The following is a 13,281-nucleotide window of genomic DNA, read 5'->3' on the forward strand; positions in this document are numbered from 1 at the left end:
GTATTCCTGTTGCTCAGGCCCCTGGCTCTGCTGGGAGGCAGAGTTCCCTCAAGAGCAGCTCAGCAGACAAGAGCATCCTTTTTTTATTTTTTTTTATTTTTTTTTATTTGACAGAGACACAGCGAGAGAGGGAACACAAGCAGGGGGAGTGGGAGAGGGAGAAGCAGGCTTCCCACTGAGCAGGGAGCCCGATGCGGGGCTCGATCCCAGGACCCCAGGATCACGACCCGAGCCGAAGGCAGACGCTCAACGACTGAGCCACCCAGGCGCCCCAGACAAGAGCATCCTGAGGCCTGACGTGGTCAACCATAGAGGCAGCCACAGCCGGGGTCTACCAATGCTCTTTCTCTGGTGGGACCTGTTCCTGCGCTGGGGGACAGCCCCTCCAAAAGAGCCCTGCCATTATCCTCTGAACTTACCACACTCCGCTAGGGCCTGGCATATCCAGGAGCTGAATAGATGATCCTACTGGTAAAGTCCAGAGTCTCAGAGTACTGAGGTTGAGGTGGGTAGACAGGTGGTTGGGGGTTGAGAGGCAGATCATCTTGCATCACATCCTGTTACTAATACAAAGGAATGGCCGTTATACACCCCAGGAAAGGTGAGAAAATCTCCTGTGATTGCTGCGGGTGTAGGGATGGGAGAATCCTGGTCTGTCCATGACCCCGATCTTGGTCCCGGAACTACTCATTTCACTTGGGCAGGATGCTGCAGGCAGCTCACCTGTCTAAACTTCCACTGGATCAAATGGCATCACTCCAGCAGCTCCTTTCCACCAGGCTGCACACAGCATTGGCTGCACAATGGTGGTGTCACACGCTCCCCAGTATCATGGACCTTGGGAGGAAATGCTGTCCCTGGGTTGAGTATACTTCGTGGCCTCTGGTGGCAATCACCCTTAAAGCTAACATTTGTTAACACTCACCAAGATCGAAGCACTCCCAAGTTCCTAGTGGGCATACTGCTCCAATTGGGCAGCTGGGGATACTGAGGCCCATGGAGGTTAAGGAACTTCCTAAAGTAACTGCTAGTTATATGGTAGAGTCCTCCTTTGACCCTATGCTTCTTGATTCCAAACCTGTGCACTTAATCATTACTCCATAAGAAGAGGTTTGGGTCTGATTCCCTTTCTAGGTTATAAATACTAGGGAACTTCCTTTTTGAGACACCTGTTTCCCTTATCCCTTACAGTACCTAGCAGCATTTCTGCCATATACTTAGCATGCAATAAGTCTTTAATGTGTATGAGAAAGATAAAACAGAAAATTTAAGGTAGTCTAACACTAGGATACTCTTCCAGTTACATGGTTTTTTTTTGTTAAGCCTGCTACTGAAGACTGAGGTAAAACTTCTGTGCTTTTTGATACAGCTATTGGTGGAGGGCTGTTGCTTTTACACAGCAATCTAATCAAGGCACAAAGCGTCTCATATAATACACATGTATCCTAATGTATAATTATTAAGAAGGGAAGAATTAGCTAGCTGCTGTGGATATCAGTTTGAACAAGAGAGTTTCCATCCCTAGAGATTATAGAGGCAGGCATTTACACAATTGTGATACAGTGTGTCGGGCCATGTGCTTTGTGTGAGGGTCAGGGCGGCCACAAATCCTGTTAAGGGGGGTTGGAGAGGATTCAGCTCTAGGGAGGGACGGATAGTTAGGAAAATCAACCCGAGGTGAAATCCTATGTGGATAGAAAATGACAAATTCCCTGGATTTGGAGGACAATGACGGGGGGGGTGGGGGCAAGGTAACAGGTTGTGGGAGAAAAACCCGTCCGTGAGCTTGCCTACTGCACTTCCTGCCTCAAGGAACCTGGGGTTAGGATTCTCCCCCTTGTATGTGATCTGGATCGAGTTATTGCTAGGCACTGGTCAAGTAATTCCGTTACTGCTAATGGGATACCATTTAGCCAAGCGAGTCGTGGCTGCAGGCGGAAGTCCCGCTGCCTCAGGTGCCCCCGGCCGGCGTCCGACAGCCGCCTGGACCCTGAGACACGCCCGCGCCGCATCGTAATTTTGGGTTTTTCTATATCGGTCTGCCCCTCCCTTTTGCTTTCCTCTAGTTCGGCCTCGCTCTGACCTAAATCCACGACTGGAGCGCCGTCCACCCGCCCACGCCCAGGGTCCCCGGACCAGCTCGAATCCTCCACTGCAGCAGCGGTCACGCGCAGCCAGTCCGGCCGGGGGAAGGAGGAGGAAGTGGAGGTGGGCGGGGCAGCCGTGCGGAGCCCGCCCCTCCCGCCTATGGCGGCTTCTCACTGGCAGAGCCTCCTCCCAGCCTCCCAGCCCCACTTTGGATTGGCTAAAAGGCTCTCAGGGGGCGTGGCCTCCAGGGGGAGGGCTGGAGCGGAAGGAAAGCGCCCTCTCTCGGGAGGCGGGGTTGCCTAGGCGACGCCGGGGGCGCGCTCGGGGGTGGGGAAGCGAGCCAGGGCTGCTCAATGACAAATCGGCAGGGGACTGCTGGGGTCCGGCCCCGGGAGGAGGCGAAGGAGAGGGCGGGGCAGGTTTAAGAGCAGCGGGACCAGTGCGGACGGCCGAGGCGGCGCGGGACGGGTCCCAGGTGAGGGTGCCAGCGCCCCGACAGGCCAGCTCCGGGCGGGGTGGGGCGCGGGCTGGGGAGGTGGGGTGCGCCGCCCCACCCTCGGTGGCCGCCTGTCCCCGCGCTCTGCGTGCAGGCTGTGGAGGGCGACGCGGGGTTGCCGGCCTCATTCGGCCCCGGCCGGTCCCCGGGAGAAAGCCTCCGAGACCGGCCCGGGGCTGAGGAAATGGGGGCGGCGCCCCAGCCTCTCCCTTTTCGCCGCTCCTTCCCTTTTCCCACAAATGGCCTCTGCTTCCACTTCCTGCCCTTTCGGGCCTCCAGCCGGAGGATGGTCCACTTCCTCAGTTCCTAGTTGCCGCTGTGGGCAGGGTAAGAGCTGTAACAGTGTTGCAAAAACTTGTTAGTACCTTAAGAACTTGGGCTGAACCGGGGCCGTGTTCCAAAAGTTGGTTGGTCTGTTTGTTTTGGTCCTGTCTTGCAAGTGAGCCTCAAGTTGTTTCTTTGCCCGCCCCCGCCCCCTTTAGTTCCTTTCTGATAGAGGCTGACACCGAATGTGGCTTCTAATGGGAAGCGCCACCGACTTGATCTGTTTGGCTGGACCAGGCTTCCACTCCTCTTTTCTTGCCCTCTTATAGGTATATGAGGTTATCTGGGTCGTGGTTGGTTCAGAACTGCCAGTGGCAGAGATAGCTGTGCCCAGACTGCTTGTTTGAGCAGTGTCCTTTCTGTGCTAATTTACAGATGAATATTGGAAACGTTGGAGCTTTGATATTGTTATCAGGTGAGTCTTCTGGGGAGAAGAAGTGTGGCTGGCGGACTGCTTTAGAATTGCCCCTGGAAGAGACTTGGCTGATTGTAATTTACGTTCCCTGTGAGGTGATTTCAACCTTTGTAGACGAGGGAACTTTATGCGATGGCCTAGCTTTCTAACCTCATTTCTTTTTAAGTTTTGGGGATGGATAGTGGGCACTGATTGTCAGACTATAGCGTATCTTTTAGATGTGCAAATGGCCCACATTCTACAGCTGAGCAGCGAGGTTCTTGGTTGTCAAAGGCCCAAACAGGTGAAGGCAATGTTCCTTAAACCTGGAGCAATAGAATTAGAACATGGAAGTTCTCAGAAATGGAGTGACTGTGGAGGTGGCATTGAATATTGGGAAGAAAAGGAGGTCAGGGTGTGAAGACCTAGGTTTGATACTGGTTTTGCAACTTTATTAGGGCTGGGATCTTGAGCATGACTTTTCACCTGTCTGAGCTGGAGAGCACGCAGCAGTGAGAAGGTGGCAATTGTTTTCCCTGCCTGTTAGGAGAACATGAAATTAGGAATGCTGAAGGTGTTCTTTGTGGTAGCGGGGGTGGGATGGAGGTAGGGGTAGGAATAAGGCCAAGGATACACATTCCTTGTGTGTGGTTTTAGTCCTGTCCCCTCGTCTGCTTTCTTCTGACCATGTCTGAGTCTTTCCTTCCTTTTCTTTTCATGGTATTTCCCATGGGAAACAGTGGGGATCTGAAATCTCAGCAAGATTTCCCTAGTGGTACAAACTTTCCCAGGACTTTGTGAATATGGGACCGAGACACATAGGTACGAAGACAAGAATTCAAATGTCAAATGGGATCTAAATGGGTGTTGGTGGAAGGTGGAAGAAGTAGAAAAGTTTTGAATTCTTGAAGGTTCTTGCCTTGGCTGGAGATGGTTTGAGACTCTGGAAATTTGTAAACCAGAGAGTTGAGGTAATCCGTTGTGCCACATCACCCGATCCCACTATGCCTCTTGGCATTCAGCTACTAAATTCCTCTCCACTCATGGAATTTATGGAGTTAGAAACATCGGTGGAGACCTTTTCTGAAAGCTAAATTTGGAGACAGTATAACAACAGTGTTGGAAGAGATCTTGGTGAACTCTTCTAATGTTCCCAGTGTAACTTGTCTCAAGATGATAGGCAAGAGTCCCACTTTTCATTGGCTCCAATTACTTCTAAACAGCCCCTGCTGTTAGATATGCAAGATGCTTGAGATTTTTTTTTTTTTCTTCAAGTGGGTATGTGTTGTTGAGAAGTCTGAATCAGAGAGACCAGAGTACCAGAGAAAATGGGACTCTTTCCTAATCACGGGGGAGGTGGGTAAGGAAGAGGAGGGAAATTAACATTTATTGAGCATCAGCTATCCACTTGGCACGGACCCACTGATCTAACCAATATCAGATATGTAGCTGGCCTTGGAGATTTGGCCATGAACTGGCTCTTTTAGCTCCTCAGTTCTTTTGATTACTTAGAAATACAAATATGGGCGTATATGTCCACGTATTCTTAAAGGTTTCAAAAAGGAGAGACCAGTAGGCGAGAGTGGGAAGAAAGATGAAAAGAATGTGGAAGTGGGAAGTCAAAGAGGGAAGGTATTTCAAGTTTATGTTGCTCTTAAAAAAAGGAACTGCTTATAATAATGATAACAGAGTGTTCTCTGTGAACACTCCCAACAGAGAGTGTTCTCGTGATGGGTGTCAGTGAATCTTCGGGGAGTTTGTGCTTTTTGAAAAAAATTGAAATCTAAATGCAGGAAGTGGTGCTGTTAATCAATACTTGCTGATATATTGTCATTGTTGCTTTTGCCAGGGCTTTGTGGGCAACTTAGCTGTAGTATACTCTAGGCCCGCCAGGTTGGGAATGGACAGAAAATCTCAAGTGAGGTCTGATCCAAATGAAAACATGTCACGCTATGTAATTTTACTTAGGATATGGCATGAGTTGAAGGAAGCGTAGTAGTTTGGTCCTGTATAGCTGGCCACTTCGTAGTTTGACTGTCTTGAATGAATTTTCTGCTGTGTACTGTATTACCCGAAACGTAACAGCTTCAACAGTGTCTGAAGTTCAGGAATCTGGGGAGCAGCTTGGTGGGTGCTTCTGGCTCAGGGTCTCTTCTGAGGTTGTTGTCATCTGAAGGCTGGACTGGGGTTGGAGAATCTGCTTCCAAGGTGGCTCACTCACATGGCTGCTGGCTGGAAGCTTCAGTACCCCACCGAGTGGGCCTCTCTCCATAGGACGCTTCACAGCATGGTAGCTAAGTTTCTCCCCAGAGCAAGTGATCTGAGAGAGGGAGAGAGAGAAAGCAGACAATCAAGATGGAAAGTGTGATATCTTTGTATCTAATTTCGGAGGTGACATACCATCCCTTCTACTGGCACATAGGCCAATCGTGGTACAATGTGGGAGGGGACTGCACGAGGGACCTTGAGGACCCTTGACATTGTCCGAGGCTACCAAATTTCCTCTCGAAGGTTTAGACCAGACATTATTGAGAAAAATCTTTGTTTCATATGCTTACTAAAGTATGTACTCCAGGAGAATAAAATGCTGCTGGAGTTTTTACCATTTTAGAAACTTTTAATATTAGACTTTTAACTTTATGTTCTTTCTTCTGGTTCTTCATTGTCAGATGCTAGAATTAATTAGCCAAATATACAGTAGCTTTGGAAATTAGAAATTTAAATCTTGCTGATCCCTAAAGCAAATGAAACAGCTGAGTTTTTTTTAACCGTAAAAAAAATTGTTAAACAATGATTGCCAAAACGAGTTCCTTGATGAACAGCTTAAAATTAGTCATTAATCATCTGTGTATTTTTAAAAATAAAACTCACTGGCAAAGTAGCTAAAAAAAAAATCTTGGAGAACCTAAGCCCTACCCCTCCCCCCCCATTATTTTAAATCTTTGGACACTATTTATTGGGCCAGCACTTTTTCATTTCTCTTCTGAAAACCTAATACCTTTTAATTATCCACTTGGATAGAAGGACTTTATTCTTTTACCTTCTAGATGAAATCTTCCTGAAGTGTCTACAGGTGGAGAGAAGAGGCATCCTGGGCCTGAAGCCTGATTAAATGACCTCTGAGTTCCCTTCCATCTCTGAAATTTCTGTGATTGTAGTAGTTTCATTTAACAAATATCCTTGGAATGAGGTGTATTTAGAACAAGAGAGTTCATAAATCATGTTAAAATGTAACTTCAGAAAGCGAAGGCTGGTGAGAGTGGCTTTTGTTCATCCCAGCCTAGCCTAGAGTCGTCATTGGGTGGATTGGACACTCAGCACAACTTGTGTTCCCTTTCTTCCCATTTTTGGCCTTTTCCCCCATTTGCTGCCCTCGTTTGTGAGCCAGTATCTTTCTTTTCTTTCATCCTGCCTCTCCTATCATCCCACTCCTTCCTTCCACCCCACTCTGTGGGGAAAAACAGGAAAGGATGGGTAGACAGTTATAGAGTGTGGATTAGCTCATCCTCTTCTTAGTAGTGGATTTAGTGAAGGTGGTACCCCTACTCATACTTGCATGTTAAACCTTTTTAAAATCTAAAATTATATGTGTTCATTCATTAAGTGCTGCCATTTTTTTCACGTCTAAAGGGGTTCTGTACCCACTTCCAAGGCAGGGTGTGTGTGTGGTTTTTTCAGCACCACCGCACAATTCCGACACCAGCTAGGTGTCTACATTTTGACTCAATTCTGACACTGTTTACTTGGAGACAGCATCAGGTTCCACAGATTAAGGGCCTGGTCCCACAAGACCACACTCCACTTCAGATGCCAGTCGCAAGCCCAGATTGTTACCTGTGCTTCTTATTGACTCACTATAAATCAGAGGTGTTCATAACCCCCTGCTTGGGTTTGATTAACATGCTAGAGCGCCTCACAGAACTCGGGAAACCCGTTTACTCATTAGACTACCGCTTTATAACAAGGGATATTAAAGGATATGAATCAATAGCCAAATGAAGAGATACATGGGGTAAGGTCTTGAACAAAGGAGCTTCTGTCCTCACGGAGTCGGGGGCCCACCATGGTGGCACGCGGAAGTATCCTGTCTGGTTCCCCAACCTGGAAGCTCTCCGAACCTCCCTTTGGGCTTTTTTTTTTTTTTTTAAAGATTTTATTTATTTATTTATTTGAGAGAGAGAATGAGATAGAGCATGAGAGGGGGGAGGGTCAGAGGGAGAAGCAGACTCCCCACCGAGCAGGGAGCCCGAGGCGGGACTCGATCCCGGGACTCCAGGATCATGACCTGAGCCGAAGGCAGTCGCTTAACCAACTGAGCCACCCAGGCGCCCTCCCTTTGGGCTTTTATGAGGGCTTTATTACCTAGACATGATTGATGAAATCATTGCCGTTGGTGATTGATTCAACCTCCAGCCCCTCCATTGTCTCTGGCCTGGCCTGCTGTATCTCCCACATCTGCTCTTGGCCCTTCTGTTTCTCCGCACTCTCGCTAGAGTGAGCTTTTCAACAGGCAGGTCTAATGGTGTCACCAGTTTGCTTGAAGCACTTCAGTGGCTTTCCAGTGCCCTCAGTAGAAAGTCCAAAATCCCCAAACTGCTGGGCCTACAGGGTCTTAAATGATCTGGCCCTTTCCTTTCCCGTGTAGTTCCATCTCATGGCGGAATCTGTGTCTTTCTCTCTGCGCCAGGCGGCCACAAGGGTCTTCAGTTACTTGACTGTGTGTCGCTTGCTTCCTCTTGCTTCAGGCCTTCCTAAAAGCAATACAAGAGGAGAGGAGAGCATGTGAAAGGGATCCTAGGTGGGAAGGCACTGGGCATATTCGTGGAACTGAAAGAAGGCAAAGCTGGCTAGCGGAAGAAAGGTCTTGTAGGCCATGGTGACTAGCGGGTTTGGATTTTATTCATGGTGCGCCATTAAAGGGCTTTACGTACGGGGGGCTGTGTGGGGAATAGGTTGAAGAGGGGCTAAAGTGGCCGTGACAGGTCATTTAGGAAGTCGTGGCCCTTCAGTGGTTGGTGCCCGGGCCTAGGGTATGGCAGAGATGGAAGAAGCGGGTTTCGGAGAGGGAACCAGTAGAATTGGTCACGAACTGAGGTGGGGGAGAGGCACGGGGGAATCAAAGATAACTCCAAGGTATTTGGCTTTAGTAATAACTTGGATACAACTAGTTACTTGAGTGACTGCTAGGTGGGGGATAGCGGAGAAGGGGCAGATTTGAAGCGGGGCAGGAAGAATCAAGAATTCTGCTTTGGGAAGGTTAAGTTTGAGATGCGCGCAGGACACCCACAGGGGGAGAGGTGGCAATTAGGCAGAGGGTCAGGAGTCTGGAGGGCAGGAGAATGCTCTGGGCTGCGGCTTAAAGGTTTGGGAGTTGCTTGTAGAGCAGCTGGAATGGATGAGGCCACTGAAGGAAAGTGTAGGGGTGGGGAGGGTGTAAGACCCAGCTCTGAGGAGGCCGGGAAGAGGAGGAAGAGCCGGCTGGGGCTGCCAGTGAGCTGCCAGAGAAGCAGTGAGCCGGTGGGAGAGCGGGGTGCCCTCGAGGCCAGGGCCGGGCCATATCCGGAGGGAGATGCCAAGAGTGGTGTTCGAACTGGCCTCCTACGGGCCTTCCCCTTTCTAGGCAGTGTTCTCTCACAGTTGCTACAGGCAGGGAGGGACTGGGAGAGGAGAAAGAGAACAGTTTTTATTGGAGTGTGCAACGGGGAGTTTATTGGTGATTCTGACCAGCCCAATTTCAGGAAGTTTTGCTGGGGGGAAGGAGCCACATTAGAAGGGATTTTGTGAATGACGTCATAAGGGAGGGAGACACAGGGCCTTGTTATGCAGAGTGGGGTCCTTGGGCCCCCTACCGACAGTCATCTGGGAGTTGGTTGGCAGTGCTGACTCTTGCTGAATCAGAATACACACACACTGCAGCGAGATTCCCAGGCAACTAAAGTTTGAGAAGCATTGGTGTAGATAACCAGGGCTACAGGGAAATTGTGTCACTAACTAGAGGGACGTATGGCCATCAAAGGGGTGCGTGTGTTTGGGATGAAGATTAAGTAGAGAGTGTGCTGTCGGGGATGATCCCCTACGGAGGTAAAGACTGATTAATGATGCAGGAAAAAGGGGATAATGGTAGGAATGACGTTCCTGGGCAGGGAGGTAGTGGCACATGGAGTCCAGAGCCTGTGTGGAGTGCTTGGTCTTTGCTAAGAGCAGGAGTGTGCTATCCATATAGCAGGAGACAGGAGGAGGTGGGCATGGATGCTGGTAGGTTTGTAGATTTGGTGGAGGGGCAATGAAGTTTGTCCCTGATGGCTTGTGTTTGGGAAAAATGAGGTGAGGTCATCTGTCCAGAGTGAGCATAGGGAAGGTGTGGAGGGGAACCACAGTAAAATTTCTAGGCAGTGTTGAGTGAATTGCCCATTCTTGGTTTGGGATCATAAATGCATTTAATGTGAAGCTTCATAAGGCTGGCTGCAAGAATCTTTTCCCTCTCCAGCAGAGTTGGCTTGCCAGGTGCTGGGGCTGGAAGGGAGCGAAAGAGGCGAGGGCGGGACTGTATCAGCAAGAGGGTTTTCATACTGTGAGATCTAAGCTGCTGAAGGAGGGAGGTGGGGCCCGGAGGGAGTTAACGCCCAGAGAGAAAGTGCTAGAGGCCAGGGCTTGCCCAGCAGGCAGGACACTGTGGTAGCGGAACTGTAGTGGGTACTTAAGCAAGTGAGCTAGAAGGAAGGAGGAGCTAGAAGGAAGGAGGCTGAGGCTGGAGACTGGGAGGAGACAGCTGTTTCTGACGGTGAGGAAGTGCAGGGCCTGAGCACAACAGTGTGACGGAGAATGAAGGAAATGGTTTTCAGAGAAGAGGCCAAGGACTTGGGAGAGGCCGAGCTCTATGACAGTTGTCCATATGAACACAGGGGTCACTGAAGAGGATGACGGGAGATGGGGTAGAAAGGAAGTCTGTGAACTGGAAGCAAATACCAGCAGTAGATGAGGGAAGTGACGAGGTCAAGATGACACGAGGGCAACCAGGTGGGGGAAAGCGGATTGCCTACGCCTTGAAGATGCAAGAGGAAGGAGATTATTTTTCTGGAGGAAGTCCTCTACTAGAAGTGACAGTGGAAGGGAGGAAAGACACTTTCTTCCTGGCCCTGAGGCACATGGCTGGAGAGGAAGATAGAATCTGCTTAAGATAGGTGTCCCCAGGGCACACCCAAGTCTCAGGGAAAGCTAAAAGGTAGAAGAACGTTCTTGGAAGAGGTGGAGGGTCTTGAAGAGTTGGCTGGTATTCTGGGCATGGGTGGGGTGGGTGGGTGGGGAATGAGTCGTTTCAGAGGATGGCTGCAGTCCTGTGGGGAAGGGAATCCTAGTAATGAGGGAAGTGGGAGGGGGGGATCGTCTGCACTTCTGCGGGGGGGACTGGATGTTCAGCAGTATGCTGCCCCCCATGGAGAAGGCAGACCCTCTTTTGGCACTGTAGCTCCCCAGTCATGGCTGGCTGGCTGGCAGCTTCCTTAGGCTCCCTAACCCTTCATACATGACCTGGCAGGGAAGAGAATGAAGGACTTTTTTTTTTTTTTTTTTAAAGATTTTATTTATTTATTTGCGAGAGAGAGAATGAGAGACAGAGAGCATGAGAGGGAGGAGGGTCAGAGGGAGAAGCAGACTCCCTGCTGAGCAGGCAGCCCGATGCAGGACTCAATCCCGGGACTCCGGGACCATGACCTGAGCCTAAGGCAGTTGCTCAACCGACTGAGCCACCCAGGCGCCCTAGGACATTTTCTGTGAGAGAAATTTCCAGAGCTGCTGGAGGAGATTTAGGGTAGGTCCGGAGATGCCCACTGGCAGTGCTTCTGAAGGTGAGTGCCATCGTCTTTTGGGTGATAGAGAAGAGAGAGGGTCTGAAGGGCCTCTGATGATAATACTCCTACTCTTGTTTCCATATTGAAAATGCTTCTGAGGCCCTGAAGCCTTTAGTCCGAATTTTCCCATTTGTTCCTTCCCGGTTACCCTGAAAGATAGACAGGGCGAATACTGAGGCTGAGGAGGGTGAAGTGACTGGTCTAGTGATACGGTGAGTGGGCGGCTGAATGAGGTCCAGAGGCCAGGCCTCTTCCTTCCTAGTGTGGTGTTCTGGACTGGTGTCAACTCAGTTCTCAGAGGACTGAGTCTCGGCAAAGGAATCTCCCTGGCCTATTCTTGTCCTTCTTTAAGGACTGGCAGCTCATCCTGCCTTCGAGTAGGTTTGGCTGCTAGACCAACTTCTTTCTCAGGACTTTCTAGAATACCAGAATGATGTCCAAAAACCGGGCAAGTGCTTACTCAGAGCCAGGTATTATATACGATAGGTGTTTTCTCATTTAGTCTCCATAATAACCCTGAGGATACACATGCCCTGTGCATTTTACAGAGGAGACTGAGGCTGAGAAAAGCAACTTCACTAAGGGAACTAAGGGCATTAGCTGCCCAATGGCAGACTCCAGACTTCAAGCCGACTGTTTTTTCTCCTGTCCCACGCTGTCATTGGTGTAGAACTACTGAAAAAAATTGTGGTAAAATATACATAGCATAAGATTTGTCATTTTAGCGATTTTTTGAAAAGAAAGCTCTACACCCAATGTGGGGCTTGAACTCATGACCCTGAGATCAAGAGTCGTTGCATGCTCTACTGACTGAGCCAGCCAGGTGCCTCTCTGTTATTTAAGTGATTTTTAAGTATGAATTAAGTACATTCCCCATGTTGGGCAGTCACCACCATCCATCTCCAAAACATTTTCAGTCATCCCCATTTTGCAGCTCTGTGCTCCTTAAACACAAACTTCTATCCTCTCCTCCCTGGCCCCTGGCAACCACTATTCAGCTTTCCATCTCCATGAATCGATGCTTCTAGGTGCCTCATATAAGTGAAATCGTATCGTTTTTGTCCTTTTGTGTCTGGCCTATCGCACTTAGCCTCATGTCTGCAAGGTTCATCCATGTTGTAGCTTCTGTCAGAATTTCATTCCCTTTTCAGACTGAATAATATTCCATTGTACAGATAGACCACGTTTTGTTTTCCATTCATTCATCAGTGGACACTTGGGTTGCTTTCACTTTTGACTGTTGTGAACAGTGCTGCTGTGAACATGGGTGGACAAATCTGTTCAAGTCTCTGCTTTCGATTCTTTGGGCTATATGAGAACGGCTTTTTGTGGTCTCTTTCCTCCTGGAACTTGTCCCCTAGTTGCCTGTGCCTTTCTCTCTTTAACGAACTTTCTGATCCATAGTTCTATGTCGTTGATAAAAATTCCAGTATTTCACACCGTGTTTGAAGGTCTTCCCCGCCCCACCCCAGTCCACTAATGAGCAGCCCAGTGTCATGGCTCAGAAGCCAGGCTGCTGGTGTGCTAGCCCTGCTGTAGACTACTTAAGTGACCTTGCAAGTTCTCCAAACTCTGAGTGTGTGCTATATGCTAGTAGATGCTGTAGAAGTGGAAATAATAGTAGTACATCTCTAAACTGGATTGTATTTGGATAAGTAATTCAGAACAGGGACGTGCGTGCTAGTTCCAAATTTGACCTTCAGCTACTGAGAGATAAAGTGGTTCTATTTTTTTTAAAAGATTTATTTATTTATTTTTGAGAGAGAGAGAGAGAGAGAGCATGAGCACGAGCGGGGGAGAAGCCGACTCCCTGCTGAGCAGGGAGCCTGATGCGGGACTTGATCCCAGGACCCTGGGATCATGACCCGAGCCGTGGGCAGACGCTTAACTGACTGAGCCACCCAGGCGCCTGAGATAAAGCGGTCCTAATGTCTCTGAGGCGGCCTTTGCAGGTGGAAGGAACTGGAGTCTGTATACATTGGTAGACCTCTCCAAGGCCAGTGAAATTCCCAGATTCCATTGGGGCTGAGGGTATAGTGGGAGAGGGCTTTATTTCAGAAACAACTGTATACTTAAAAAAAAAAAAAAAATCAGAGCTTGCAAATTACCTCCCACTGTAGTTCAGTTGCTTT

The 13,281-nt window shown here is 49.1% G+C and overlaps 1 protein-coding gene across 2 annotated transcripts in view; it reads left to right on the forward strand.

The window, feature by feature from the left end:
• Positions 1-2,373: 2,373 nt before the first annotated feature.
• The window catches only part of RALB (RAS like proto-oncogene B), a 44,351-nt gene continuing 33,443 nt past the window's right edge, over positions 2,374-13,281 (forward strand). The window contains exons 1-2 of one of the 2 annotated variants that reach the window (XM_081814591.1): positions 2,421-2,563; positions 3,178-3,323. The gene's annotated coding sequence lies outside the window, so the exon portion shown is untranslated. Of the gene's footprint in view, positions 2,564-3,177; positions 3,324-13,281 lie in introns of both variants that reach the window. The other variant, XM_081814589.1, reaches the window with a different exon arrangement.

Source organism: Leptonychotes weddellii, chromosome 3 (assembly GCF_054177405.1).
Source record: "Leptonychotes weddellii isolate Sample4059 chromosome 3, ASM5417740v2, whole genome shotgun sequence".
NCBI classification, from domain to species: Eukaryota; Metazoa; Chordata; class Mammalia; order Carnivora; family Phocidae; genus Leptonychotes; species Leptonychotes weddellii.